Below are 15,380 nucleotides of genomic sequence, written 5' to 3'. Positions count from 1 at the left end.
GTGCTGACTTCGTCAATCGGTCCACTATTACCCAAATAGTGTCATGGCCTTTTGGCGTTCTTGGCAACTTCGTAATAAAATCCATGGAGATTTGTTCCCACTTCCACTTGGGAATTTCAGGTTGTTGCAGAAGTCCTGAAGGCTTCTGGTATTCCGCTTTAACCTTAGCGCATGTTAAACACTTGCTCACATAAACAGCCACATCGCCTTTCATCCTAGGCCACTAGTAGTAATCCTTAAGATCTTGGTACATCTTATCCGCTCCTGGGTGGATAGAGTACCGTGATTTGTGAGCTTCATCGAAAATAACCTTCCTTAAACCTCCAAACAGAGGAACCCAAATCCTTTCCTCAAAACATAATGTTCCTTCCTTGTTTGGTACCAATAACTTCTCCATCCCACGGAGATATTCTTCTTCAAGGTTTCTTTCCTTGAGAGCTTCTTTCTGCGCGGCTCGAATGCGCAAGGAAAAATCGGTCTGAATAATCATCTCCAAAGCCCTAACCCTTATGGGCTTGATCCTTTCTTTTCGGCTTAGGGCGTCGGCAACCACATTCGTCTTCCCTGGGTGATACTTAATCTCGCAGTCGTAATCATTCAACAGCTCAACCCATCGTCTTTGTCTCATATTCAACTCCTTCTGGTTGAATATGTGTTGGAGGCTCTTGTGATCTGTGAAGATTGTGCACTTTGTACCATAAAGGTAGTGTCTCCAGATCTTTAAAGCAAAAATTACTGCGCCAAGCTCCAAGTCATGTGTGGTATAGTTCTTTTCATGTACCTTCAGCTGGCGTGACGCGTAAGCAATAACCTTTTGGCGTTGCATCAACACGCAACCCAATCCTTGACGTGAGGCGTCACAGTATACCACAAAATCATCTGTACCTTCCGGTAGTGCTAAGATTGGCGCGTTGCAGAGCTTTTCCTTCAATATCTAGAACGCTTCTTCCTGTTTGATTCCCCAATCCAACTTCTTATCTTTCTGCGTGAGGAGCGTCAGTGGTTGAGCGATCTTTGAAAAATTCTCAATGAATCTTCGGTAATAACCAGCCAAACCTAAGAATTGTCGAATCTCGGTAGGCGTCTTTGGCGGTTCCCAATTCTTGATCGCCTCGATCTTGGTGGGATCCACGTGGATTCCATCCTCATTTACCACGTGCCCAAGGAATTGTACTTCTCGTAGCCAAAACTCACACTTAGAGAACTTGGCATACAGCTGTTCCTTCTTCAGCAGTTCCAAAATGCTCTTAGGTGCTGTTCATGTTCAGCCTTCGTCTTTGAATAAATCAAGATATCATCGATGAACACTATCACGAACTTGTCCAAATACGGCTTGCAAACTCTATTCATCGAATCCATGAACACTGCAGGTGCGTTTGTTAACCCAAACGGCATAACTAGGAACTCGTAGTGTCCATAACGAGTTCTGAAGGCTGTCTTCGGGATACTCTCCTCTTGTATCCTTAACTGATGGTATCCAGATCGAAGATCGATCTTTGAATAAAAGCTTGAACCTTGTAGTTGGTCAAACAGATCATCAATCCTTGGCAGAGGGTATCTATTCTTGATCGTCAGCTTGTTCAACTCTCTATAGTCAATACACATACGGAAACTACCGTCCTTCTTCTTGACGAACAAAATTGAAGCTCCCCAAGGCGAGAAGCTTGGTCGGATAAATCCCTTGTCTAACAACTCCTGAAGTTGTGTCGACAGTTCTTGCATCTCAGATGGAGCAAGTCTATAGGGTGCCTTAGCCACAGGCGCGGCGCCTGGAACTAAGTCGATGCGAAACTCTACTTGCCTCTGCGGCGGCAATCCAGGTAAGTCTTCTGGGAAGACTTCTGGATATTCCCTCACGACAGGGATGTCCTCGATCTTCGGTTCTTCAGCTTTCTTATCCACAATGTGTGCCAGAAAGGCAGCACATCCCTTCTGTAAACATTTTCGTGCTTTGAGGCAGCTGATAATCCTTAACGGCGTATCACGCTTCTCTCCGTGAACCACAATTGTTTCACCATCTTCGGTTGGGATACGAACTACCTTTTCGTGACAAACAATTTCGGCCTTGTTGCTTGATAACCAATCCATTCCTACCACCACGTCGAAGCTTCCCAACTGGACTGGTAGTAGATCCAGAGCAAACTCACGCTCTCCTAATTCGATCACACAGCCTCTGATAACTTCGTTGGCTTCTACCAACTTTCCATTTGCCAATTCGATTGAGTACGGAACATCTAATTTACTAGCGGCTAAACCAAGCATATTTTTAAACTCTAACGACACGAAGCTATAATCGGCACCAGTATCAAATAAAATGGATGCATAGCGTTGGTTTACAGGGAACGTACCAGTAACAACATTGGGATCCTGGCGCGCCTCTCTCGCTTCAATATAAAACACTCTTCCACGGGCTTGGTTCAACTCTGGGCAGTTCCTCTTGTAGTGCCCAAGATCACCACAGTTGAAGCATCCGGATCTCTGCCCGCTTCCACCAGCTTGATTATTCCTTTGATTACGATTCACCGCGCCCGCTTGATTAGCATTGTTGACTCTATTCCCATTACTTCCATTGTTTCCTTGTGGGTGATTTCCATTACCACCCCGGTTATTGTTTCTGTTTCCAAATCTTCCTTGGCCTCCCTGGCCAACAGTGGCCCAACAAGAATCCTTCAAGTGGCCAGATTTTCCACATGCTTCACACACACTTTCAAACTACACCGGCCAGAATGGTGAGGCTGGCAGGTGTTGCACTTGGGCTGAGTGCCCATATATCCCTTTCCTTTCTTTCCACTACCAGCTGTAACCTGTGCTGGCATGCTTGTTTCTCCTTTCTTAACCACCACGCTGGTGCCCTGCTTGAAGTTAGAGAACTTCCGCTTGTTATCTCCGGATGACTCGACGTGAGTCTCCTTGCCAGGGTTTGCAAGTTTTTCTAGTCTAATGACTTCCGTAACGAGTGCCAAGCCCATCTTACTTGCAGCCATAGATGTTGGTGGCGTAGATGCTGTCATTAAGCTCAGGACTTGAGGTGCCAGTTCCCAAATGAAATGTCCTAATTTCCTCAATTCTGGTTCTACCAAGTACGGAACGACTCGTGCCAAATCATGAAGTCTTTGCATGAATTCCAACATTTTCGGACCTTCCATTATCAGACTCTGGAATTCACCTTCCAACCTCTGTGTTTCTGTTTGGGCGCAATACTTCTTACGCATTATTCCTTTCAACTCATCCCAAGTCAACGCGTATGCTGTAGCTAGGCCCATTATTCGAACCTGAAGATTCCACCATAATCGAGCTCCATCTTGAAACAACTTAGTAACGTATGGGACTTGTTGTTCTGGCGTACAACCACTCATTCGAATGATGGGTTCCATACTTTCAATCCATTTCACAAAACCTATGGCACTCTCAGTGCCATCGAACTTCGGAGGCTTGTAATTGAGGAAGTGCCAGTAGGAACAACCGTTATTTTCTGAGGTGCCTCTGCTAGGTTCGGAGCGCAGGGCCTCGTGTTGTGCTATAGCTGCAGCAATTATCTTTTGATGTTCCGCCTCTGAGGTGAGCATGAGCATTTCGCGTCTCAGTGGCATCTTCTAAAAGATGTTTCACGTAGGTTAGGTCATAGCAGGTGAAACGTACGTATGTATTCAACAATATCAGCACATAACATCTCATGTCATAGAACATAAACAATAGATCACTGCGATTGCATTGCCACAAATCGAGACCAAAATGTAAAACTTACACGTACACAACTGTATCACACAACACCAATGACTTAGTAGGGGACGACCCTAGACAAGTCGTGCGATCGCTGGACATGTTCAGGAATCTCTGGTTCGTCCATTACCCAATTTCCAGAATTCCACCTCAAGCTTCTGAATACCAGCCCTAGAACAGTATTTCTTCTCAATCATTTCCTTGAGCTCGTCTCAGCTCAGTGCATAAGCAGCATCTGTCCCAAGGGTCTGAATCCGAAGATCCTACCATGAGAGTGTGCCATCTAGAAATGACCCCGAGGTAAAGGTAACACTCTGTTGGGGCGAACAGATAGTCATTCTTAGAATGGAGTCAATCTTTTCGGACCAACGAACAAATGCAATGGCGCTTCCTGTTTCGTCGAAGTCCAAAGGCTTGCAGTTCAGGAACTGCTTATAGGTGCGGTCAGTTGGGGGGGGGGGGTTATTTCCAGTAGTGCCATCGCTGTGCTTAGAGCGGAGTGCTTCATGTCATGCATTTGCCTGTGAGATGCGTTTTTTTTTGCAGCTCGGCTTCTATCCTTGGCAACATACTGGTGTTTGTGTCACGCCTGGGTGGCATTCTCTTCTGCCGAAATGGCATGAAGTGGGTTAGACAACATTCCAATTGTCTATGAGATACATAGCACCATAAGCCATCATGTACTCACCCAATTTTACACGTAAATATACTCAATGTATGGGTGGGGAAATAAATTTCTAAGCCTTCACATAGGCTTGCCAATTTGGTTTGATGCTTGTAATAGAATGAACTCGAGGCTACATCGCCTTGGTCATTAGTTATTTCCTGCTACATTGGTTTTCATTGGCTTGACTCGCAGAATCCACCAGGATTTCTGTGCACTACAAGTCGTTATTACGTGGGCCCCCGTAATAATAAATTATCTTGCACAGTTACCCCAAATTTTCTCTCGTCCAAGCAGATGATCAACCAAGGAGCAACACCAGGTGCATCGGCATGAACAGGGTCATGCTCCAATGCGGGGTCAAGAGCAACGCCTGGCTCAGGGCCACGGCTGGCTCCGGATCAACAAACTCCATCTCAAAATCAGCTGGATCAACCATCACAGGGGGTTACAGGATCCTCCAAGGGCTGGTCTAAGTGTATGAACTCAAGGTCATGGTCTGGATCAAAACCAGGTGGAAGAACAGGATCACCCTCAATACTGTGATCAAACTCAAAGCTGTGTGCGGAAACCGGTGCAGCTGATGATGCCGTATCAGGGTCGGCGTCGTGTGAATGGTGCTGCACTCCCTGTATATGCGAAAATGCGGATGTCAGAAACTCAAATGAGTCTGGGACAGGGGAATGGGCATGAGTTTTCCCCCGCAGGAGCGTCCGCAAGCAGTAGGCTAATACCAGCAGCAATAGGGCCTCGCCCTCGAATGGGTCCTCCTCTAGTAGATCGTTATCGTCGTCAGAGGCCACGTCGGGGGGCATATCAACAATGGGATAAGCGGCAAGGGGCACAGGAGCAGGGATCACCGCGAGTGGCAAATTTCCAACAAGATGGCCATCAGTAGGCTCTGCTACGACTTCAGGCAGCGCACAAGGGCTGAATGTCGTCATTGTCTGTGCCGGTAGTATCAGAAATGTACACCTCGTGCTCCGATGAAACTATGTCGTCTGATGGCCATGGGATTCGTAGTGTCCATCTTTCTAGTACATGATGAAGGCATGACGTTTGTAACAAAAACACATATATGTATAATAATCAATCATATAATCATATAAACATGTAAGTCAACAATAAACAATCAAATAATTCTCCTAGTCCCACTAGCCTCCCAGTCTCCTAGACTGACATTCCTAGTCCCACTAGCCAAATTCTACCAGCCTCTAAGACTGCTCTATCATCTACCTCGATCTCTTAGATCGAGCCTCGGCCTCCAAGACCGAGCCTCAGCCTCCAAGACTGAGCCTACTCTTCCTAGTCTCACTAGCCATCTACCTCGATCTCTTAGATCGAGCCTCGGCCTCCAAGACCGAGCCTCAGCCTCCAAGACTGAGCCTACTCTTCCTAGTCTCACTAGCCATCTACCTCGATCTCTTAGATCGAGCCTCAGCCTCCAAGACCGAGCCTCAGCCTCCAAGACTGAGCCTAAAAAAAATAAATAAAATGTGCTCAACATTTGTTTGTAAAATCGTTTTGGATCTGGACTTAAGTGGTATGCAGTAAAAATGTTTTCGTGAGAGCCCTAGTGATCATAGTCTAGACTCGAGAAGGAATCCTAGTTCGCTATGATCAGAGCTCTGATACCAAGCTGTCACACCCTGGCTTTGCGGAAGCGTGGTTAATTTGGTGTGACTTCTTAATACCGTAGCTTAATCATAACAAAGCTATATGAATAAAACCATGCAAGATCATCCATTTAATTTAGTTTTAAAAACCAAATACAATAACATTGTCTTGACGGAAACACATCCTAACGACATAAACATTGTTCAACAACACAAACATAACAAACACAAACTCAACATAAACACAGTTTAAGGACTGTGACTTGTCCAGGAAAGAGTCACATTCCCTAAAACCGGATGACCTCGTACTAGTGCAGCGGGAAAACGTGTCATACCGTGCCAGATCCTTTAATTCCCTGAAATACATGTAAGTTGAAAATCAACAATAATGTTGAGCGAGTTCATGTGTAAGTGAGCAAATAAACCTTTGTTTGTATAAAACCCTGGTACGTAGCAAATAAGGAAAAAGAGATCACCAATGGTTTGCAAGGCCATTGATATGTGTGAAATGCAAGTAGGAAGGCTCAAACCTAGCAGATTTATGCGCCGGGTACAAAGTCATCCCGAGGTCCGTTATGCTGGGCCTGGGACTGGGCTCGCTACACCCAAATAGATCTATCGCTCCTGCCCCTCGGTCCTACCCTGAGGATTAATGACCTCAAGTTTCCGCCTACCCATTCACATGATCTAAATAGTAACCCTCCTTACGCTAACCATACCATGTATAAAGTAATCATAATCAAAGTAACATGTATTTCACCCCCGCAGTTTAGAAAACTGAAAACAGTTAAGAGAAAAGGGGGACATGAACTCACAGCGGTGCGTCTCTACCAAGTATGTCTCCAAGTCAAGCAGCTGTGCAACGACCTACAAGTACTAACTCTATTAGACGGACGGCCGTGCCTTAGCGTTATGGTTTAAGTTTTGGGAAATAGTTAGACAACTATTTCGTGTTTACATTCTGCGCATACTTGGTATTCATTTCCTTCCCAAGGATGGGGGATTTAATACATGTGCGTTCGTCTATCTTTGAAATATATTATTAAGTCTCACTTAATATATATTTATTCCTAACTCCAAAATATAATTATTTTTCTCAAAAATATTATATTTTCTATTATATAAGATTTTCTCAAAATAATACCTTAACAAAAATACGCGTTCATAAATATTTCCGTAAGATGCGTAAGTTACGTTTTAACGATCGAGTGGTAATAATAATTACCGGTGTAACTTATATATTTATCGTGAAAGCGTTCGTATTATTTTGGATTCGTTAACGTTCGATAATATTATTTTTACCCTAAAAATAATATTTATACACTTCACAAATAATTAACAAGTAACGTTGTGAAAAATATATTTACTAAATATATTTATCATGTTTAAATTTTGTGAAAATCCCACCTCCGATATTTTGTAAATAAAGTCGTGGCGAAACTTATATTTTGAAAACATGTCGAAAAGTATTTCTAACACTTATAGTGAAAATAAATCTAAGTGTTAGGTTTTTGGAAAAATTTCGCCAGAGTTTCCTCTGTAACTGGAGGTGGCCACGCTTTCAAGCGTATCATTTTCTTTTATAATTCAAATCAACAATTTTCTTACTCAATCAAAACAATATTCAACACAACAAACTAGTTAATAGATATGTAGATCGCAAAAATCACATGAACTTGTAGTTTTCTAAAATTATGAAGTAAATCCCATTACTTTTAGCGGATCTTTATATAAATTAGTCCGGCTTGGTAAAAACCTCGTTTTTATAGAAATTCCATCTTTACAACTTCTCGTCATCTTTTATAAAAATAGTTATTTTGTCGAAACTTTGTGCTACACAAGTGTTTACACACTTGTGTGTTCTAAAAATCATTCTTGTTAATGTAAGATCCGTCTTTAGAAAACATGATTTCTTTGACACTCGGTCCTTTGAAAATACCGCTTGTAGATCCGCAGATCTACTAGTTTTAAACACTATATCACAAGCAAAATCGCTTTTACACAAGTTCATGATTCGTGTGTGGTAGAGTTTCATCCTTTAACCCTTGTTACTTTCAAAACAACCTTATGTCATGATCCATGATCATGACCAACCCGGGTTAAATGATGATCCGAGCTACCACAACATAGATCGGGTCCAAATAATCACACAATTCAAATACTACAAGTTTTACACAACCTATAAGCTTTTAACCATCTTTACAAGCATTTTTAGTAAGCTTTAATGCATCAACTTGTAAGATTACGAGTTTTAATCGTTACATATCCTTTTAACCACTTCAAAATAGTTCGAGAGTGTGATTTAAGCAACTTACCACTAGCTCGAGGCTAGGGAAGAATCTAGACGTAAAATGAGAGGATAAAAGCAAGAATGAGGTCCTTCGCCTTCCGATTGTACCAAGCCTCCTTATACGTGGTCCTTGACACTTGAATGATCTTGGAATGTGATGAACTAACTCGAAAAATTTGATGGGTGTGAAGGGGGGTTCGGCCGAGAGTTGATACAGGGAAAGAGAGAGTGTTTTTGTTGAGTTGTGAAGTGCAAATGATCATAGTGCATTCCTTGTTACTTATAGACAAACATTAGGTTAAGATCCAATGGTTCTTGTGTTATTTAGATATTAGACACCATTGATTAAAATAATCAAAGGAGGACAAAGTATGTCCCCTCTTGGGGACGGTTTAGTTAGATGGGGGGGGGGTCTTGGTTCAAATCTAACTAATTAGTTAGTTATTAGTTAGGTTAATTCGGTTAGTTAGGTGCTTAACCCGGTTAGTAGTGTGTTGTGCCTTATGGCGGTTGTTAGGGTATTCAGGGACCCTAACTGGCTCAGAAAAAGATAAATAATGTTATGGCTCAGAAAAAGATAAATAATGTTATTAACAATATTTTCATGTTCCGGGTATAGTCCGGTTGTTCGGTTGGATAGTGAATTTTGATCACGGCTTGAACCCTGACGTGATGTCGTGGTCACAATCAAATTTAATCCAATTACTACTAAGTAGATAAAGGTAAGTGGGTATCGAACACATGGAGTTTGTGGAATATGTGTTATTTGAGAATTTATCTAGATTAACTAAATTAGACTAATTGCAAGAAAATAAAATTCAAGAGTTGATTTGAGTGAATTGATTTCAAAACTAAAATTACTATTATGATTGCAAAATGTAAGTGTTGGTTGTAAACAAATTAGAGACAAGTAATCATCTTTAGTTTCCGGTTTGCTTTGACATTTATGCTAACATTCCACTAGAAAGAACTACATAGACATAGTTTATGTGTGATCAATTGCAGTGATGAAAGGGAACTAAGTACTCAGATTCATAGAGCGTGAGGTTGTTACCCGATGATCAATCAACCCTTACCCAAGCCTAACTATACCCATGATATCTCGATTGCCAACGGCACCAAGAACGTATGGTTTCTAATTAGTTTAATATAAGAATCAATAATTTACTAACAATCAATCACATACTATAACAAACAATTCAATAAAGATCAAGATTGTTATTCTAGAAATAAGGAAATAAAGCATAAAGTCTTACAAAACCTTCCACCAAAGATGACCACAAAATGTTTAGCCACTCATGGCTTGAACAAACATCATAAACCAAGTTTTAATCTTCAAACAAGTTAAGAACATGAAAAACAATGATAGAGATAGTCTTCAAGCTCCCAAAATTCGTTTCCAAGTGTTGTGTAACCGAATGACAATGATAAGACCCCATAAATCTTCATCAAAAGCTCAATAAATGCTTAAGTTACAATTTGGGAACAGTCGGTGCCGTAAGCTACGGCGCCTACCGCAGCTTACGGCAGTCAGCAAAGTCTACAAAGTCAAAACAGTGCCGTAAGCTACGCCAGGTACCGCAGCTTACGGCACTCATCAATCCTTTACGGCGGCTTGAGTCTGACCTACGGCGGACATATAGGCAAAAAGGTGGAGGGCCGTAACCTACGGCAGAAACCGTAGGTTACGCCACTGACTGAACTTCTTTTCTTGTTTTCTTTATAACTTTCTCGTTTCAACTCCGTTTTCTTCGCCGTTTTCGCCCACGTTCTCGTAATTTCATCCTCTATCATGTGATATTCTTAGTTCTTCCATTCCAATATTTTATTTTTTTTATTGATGCTCCAAATTCCTTCCCTTTTAAGCTCTATTTGTACCTGCACGTCCAAACAACTAGTAGTTACCAAGTTCAAACAATTAAACGTGTAAAGCATGGGATTTTAATCTTTTTAAGGCACTTAAGGGTTGTCCTATGGACCACCCGTCAAACCCTTGACCCCACTCTTTTCTTTCTTTCTCCTTGATCGCACCTTCTTTTTCCTTTTTTTTTTTCCTTTTCTGTTCGTACGATGTCACCTCCTATCTGTCGTCAACACTTGCGAAAATAATGCACCTAGGCCCACTAACCTCTTTCGTCAAATTAATTGAACTCTTTGATCATCGAGTACCTGAGTACTTGCAAACAAAATGTCATGTGGGCATTTTAATTTTCTTTTATTTGCTAGATAAAATATTATATTATATATCCTTACAAAAAGCAATTTGGATTGCCTCTCTAGAATAAAAAGTCAACGATTTTTAAAACATCACACATACATACCCCTTTGCTTAATTATTATTAGGGTGAGAGGGGCACTCCCCTCTTAGGGGAGTCCCCTCTCTTACACAAACCCAATCAGGTTATGCTACGTCAACTCCTCTTTTAAACTTCCCTCACACCCCAATTTGATGGCGGCACTCCTCTCTTAGGGGACTTGCTTTTTTTGTTTATTTTTTGTTTTTTTTATTTGTTGTAATTATGCATGTTTATAAATTAAAAAAATATTAATAAAAAGTAAATAAAATTTAATAAAAGACATTTCATTAAATTAAAAATTAAAAATTACATTCGAACTAGAAAAATAAAAATTACATTCAAACTAGAAAAATATAAAAACAAACTACTCGTCATCGGAACTCACTTCAAGGTGAGGTAGATCTAAACGTTCGAGATGCTCAACGAGATCGTGTTTTAGTCTCCAATGCGTTTCTTCGTCAATGAGCTCTCTATAAGCTGTATCATCGAAGACAGGTTCGACTGGAGGATCTTGAATGTGTACCGGTGCTATCGCCCTTCCGTCGTCTTTTAAAATCATGTTATGTAAAATAAGGCACGTATACACGATGGACCTTATCTTTTTCACCGTTTTCGAACGCATTGGACGATTTAGTATTCCCCACTTCGCTTTTAACACACCAAACGCCCGTTCCACATCTTTTCTTGCGGCCTCGTGTTGCCTCTTGAACTTTTTTTCATTCGGGATGTGAGGATATGGAAAAGACTTCACAAACACGGACCAGCTAGGGTAGATCCCATCAGTAAGATAATACCTGCGTTTGTATAAGTGGTCGTTCACCTGAAATGGACAATTTGGCGTCGTTCCGTTTCGTTGAGTAAGAAATAATGGAGATTGTTGCAGCACGTTGATGTCGTTTTGTGAACCCGCCGGGCCACAAAAAGCATGCCAAATCCACAAATCTTGAGACACCACCGCTTCTAACATAACCGTCGGGTATTGATGATCGCCTCTCATATATTGTCCACGCAATTCTGTGGGGCACATTCTCCAGACGAAGTGTGTACAATCCAGACTACCCAACATACCAGGTAGGTGTTGCCTCTCCTCATGAGCCTGATACAATAGCGCAACGCCGTGGCTCGTTGGTCTACGTAAGAATTCACCGGCATACATTGTACAGACCGTCTCGCAAAAATATTCAAGGCACTCACGAGAGGTCCTTTCAGACATATTTAAATACTCGTCGTTTTCGTCTGGTGGGTTACCGGTTGCAAGTTGTTTAATCGCAGAAGTAACCTTTTGCAATGGCGTGAAACTTTTCTTCATTCTCCCGTCCAAGCCCTCTTGAAACCACTCGTTATTCGCTTCCACGTCACTAACAATTTTTAGGAACAAAGACTTGGACATACGAAACCTCTGACGAAAAATATCGGCATTAAATTTTGGATTTTCTACAAAATAATCGGCCATGAGTGTTTCGTGGCCACCCACACGATCTCGACGGACAATTTTTTTTACTAGACGATGTCGTGTCTAGTAGCTCCGCTTGTTGGATGAGATTCTGGAAGAAAATTAAACTACCATCGCTTGACGATGAATCTTCATCGTCGGGAAAGTCGGGCAGGGGAGGAAAAAACGAGAACTTGGAATCCATTTTTTTTAAAGATTGGTTAAAAAAATTAGATGAGTTGAATGGGTAAGAGTTGTTTTGGGTTTGAAAAATAAAAAGGTTAAAGAGGTAGTATTTATAGGGTTAGGAAATTTTTTTTTATAATACATAACGGCTATATAGCCGTTTAAACATTCAAATCTTCATCGGTGAACAAGCCCCGACCCACCTCGCCGAATTCGGACCCCGCCTTGATGGCGCCGGTGTTCCCGAGCGGGGACTTCGGTCACAGCATGGGGTCACCGAGAGTGCCCCGGTCACCCTTAGTACAATGGTTGTCTCTCTAGAATGAAAAGTCGCGACTTTTAAAAAACTGCACATACATACCCGTTTACTTAAGCAACTTGGGTTGCTTCTCTAAAATGAAAAGTCGTGACTTTTAATACACTACACATACATACCCGTTTGCTTAATTATTATTATTCCAATGGTTGCCTCTCTAGAATGAAAAATCGTGACTTTTAAAAATAACCCTACAAAAAGCAACACGTACCCATTTGTCTAACACACATACAAAAAGACATAGCCATTTATTTAACACATATATCCCTTTTATTAAGACATACCCCTTTGATTAATAAATACACATTTGTTTAACACACATACCCTTTGATTAACAAATACAACTTTGATTAAGACATAACCCTTCGTTTTACCCACGAATACAAACTGAGACACGTTGGTTAACAACAAATACATATACGATACTTCGTTGGTTGCCGCAAATATGCCGCTTCGGTACACATATGTAACTGCCACCTTAAAATTTAAAACATGAAGCGGTGATTCAACCGTCTTCTCCAGATTTAAAACATGAAGCGGTGTGATATATCTTCAACCGTCTTCTCCAGAAAATCAACCCCTACTAATCAAACAAAAAAACCATGTCAATCATCATTATTCCCTCCCTACTCTTTCGTCCCTCTATTTGCAACAGCAAGTTTTTCTTTTTCTTTCCCTACGCTACAAGTTGCAACAACAGATTGTACCTGGCTTGCCGACGATAAACACCATCTGAACGCTCGCTTGCCGACTACCATCGATAAATTGCATGAACAACAGATTTTTCCTGTGTTTTTTACACCACAATTTTTTTTTTCAAACATAAGACAAAGAAGAGAGTCTGTACAATGTGTTATTATAGGGGTTTTTTTTTTTTTTTTTTTTTGCGAGAAGAACTAAGGAAGGTATATTAAAAGGAATGAATTCATAGGCACGTTTCTATTTTACCTTCAAAATCCAGTCAATTTCAACCAAAAATAAATTAATTCAATACACACCTGTTCGTGAAACGAGACTAAATTGAGCACATTATTCCAATTCCACCCTTTGGGTACCAAATCGAACAAGAAAAACATGAAATCAAAACAATGAAAAGCAGAATTGCAGAACTATAACAGAATCTCAACACATATATACGTATAATTAGAGTATTTGAAGTGAGAGAAAGCAAAGATAGAACTCTATGGTTAAATGATGGTTAAATGTTTATGCCTAAAAACAGAGATATTAGAAAAGAGATGGTGTTCTTTATGGTTTATGTAAGATGTAATCAGGTGTGGATGAGGTGTTGGGTTTGGATGATGGGTTACACATTTTAGCCTGAATCTTTGTGTGCTCAAATGGGAATTAATGACCGGTACGTGGCACATTGTTTGTGTATGGAAATTAATGAGTAATATTAATAGTTTAACAAGCATTTACAGAGTGACAAGTGTCCAATAAGCTAAAACTAAACCTAATACATTATCACCAAAAACCTAAACACCCGCCCCCACCCCACCCCACCCCACCACCACCCAAAAACCTAACCCCCTCCCCACCCCACCCCACCCAACCCCCGCAAAAAAAAAAAAAAAAAAAAAAAAAAAAAAAAAAACTATACCTCACCAAAAAACCCCAAAAAAACCTAACACCCCCCCCCTCCGCAAAAAAAAAAAAAAAGTTTTTTTTTTGGGTGGGTGATGGGGGGTTAGGTTTTTGGTGGTGGTGGATGTTTAAGGGTTTTTTTTTTTTTTTTTTGTAGTGGGGTTTTTTTGTGTGGTGAGTTTTTTTAGGTTATTTGACACTTGTCACTCTATAAATCCTTCTTACACTTCTTACAATTAGGATCCTTTGTATTTGATCCTAATCCAATAGTTTAAAACACATTTACCTATACTAATGATTATCTCAACCGTCCTTCCATAACAAAACGCCCCCTAACACCAAAGTCGAAAGAGCAATCGGGCATTTGCCCGATTTGCAACAAGAATATGTAACATGAGAAGGCCTTGAAAAGACACATTCATTGGCACATGGCTGAATAGTGAGAAGCCGCGCAAGAAAACGATACTTCACGAAATAGCTTTTATCAACCAAATTTAAAAGTTTCTACAAGAACAACTTTTATAACGAAATAGTACATATATTATAATAACTTATTCCTAAACTAAAGAATTTTTGTATCTCATGTAGTCATGATAATGGCTTTCATAACCAACATCCCGCTGCAACGCACGGGTAACGTCAACTCGTTTAATACAATTAGTAATATTTATTTTTATCTCTAATTTACCCATTTTAACTTGTTATTTCATAAAATAATTAAACATTAAATATGAACGAGCTATGAGTAGAGAGTGTAATAAAAAAAACCTGCTAGCTACTCAAAAGTGTAGGAAATAATAACATAAAATATGTATAATTTAGACCACATCAAATATCCCCACACTTAAATCTTTTTTGTCCCTAAAAAAGACTTATGCAAACGGAATCAGAATCAGATAATATTCAGGTTCAAAAATCTAAATTACTTATTAAAATTAAACTCGTGTTAACCGCGATTGCAAGTATACGTGTCCACTTAAACTCAAACCCGGTTCCAAGCCCTTATCATGTAATTTAAGTTCAGATATAATTAATCTACCCATGGTCTCACACTAAAAACCGCAGTTCACCTAATCTCGCCTCAAGCTTATAGAACAAAAGGAATAGTCATTGGACTATTTCCTAATCGTTTTATACCAAAATCAAACGAATCTATCATCAAACTTTTTTTTCTTTTTTTTCTTTTGAGCTTTAGACTGTGCATACATATCCCAGAGGTTGTCTCAACCAGAGTCATCATCCCCGAGAGCGACAACGTAGGCATCAGTATTT

The 15,380-nt window shown here is 40.5% G+C and overlaps 1 long non-coding RNA gene across 2 annotated transcripts; it reads right to left on the bottom strand.

Moving 5' to 3' along the window:
* Positions 1-12,750: 12,750 nt before the first annotated feature.
* On the bottom strand, positions 12,751-13,862 carry LOC110874718. 2 transcript variants are annotated; one of them, XR_002556161.2, is made up of 3 exons: positions 13,520-13,855; positions 13,229-13,308; positions 12,751-13,104 (listed from the first exon to the last, which is right to left on the bottom strand). It is a non-coding gene; the product is annotated as an uncharacterized LOC110874718 (long non-coding RNA). The 2 variants fall into 2 exon arrangements; XR_004867388.1 differs by having other exon boundaries at positions 13,229-13,862.
* Positions 13,863-15,380: the final 1,518 nt, after the last annotated feature.

Source organism: Helianthus annuus, chromosome 9, assembly GCF_002127325.2.
Source record: "Helianthus annuus cultivar XRQ/B chromosome 9, HanXRQr2.0-SUNRISE, whole genome shotgun sequence".
Classification (NCBI taxonomy): domain Eukaryota; kingdom Viridiplantae; phylum Streptophyta; class Magnoliopsida; order Asterales; family Asteraceae; genus Helianthus; species Helianthus annuus.
Note: the sequence above shows the minus strand (reverse complement) of the source record. Positions and strands in the feature narration are given on the sequence as shown.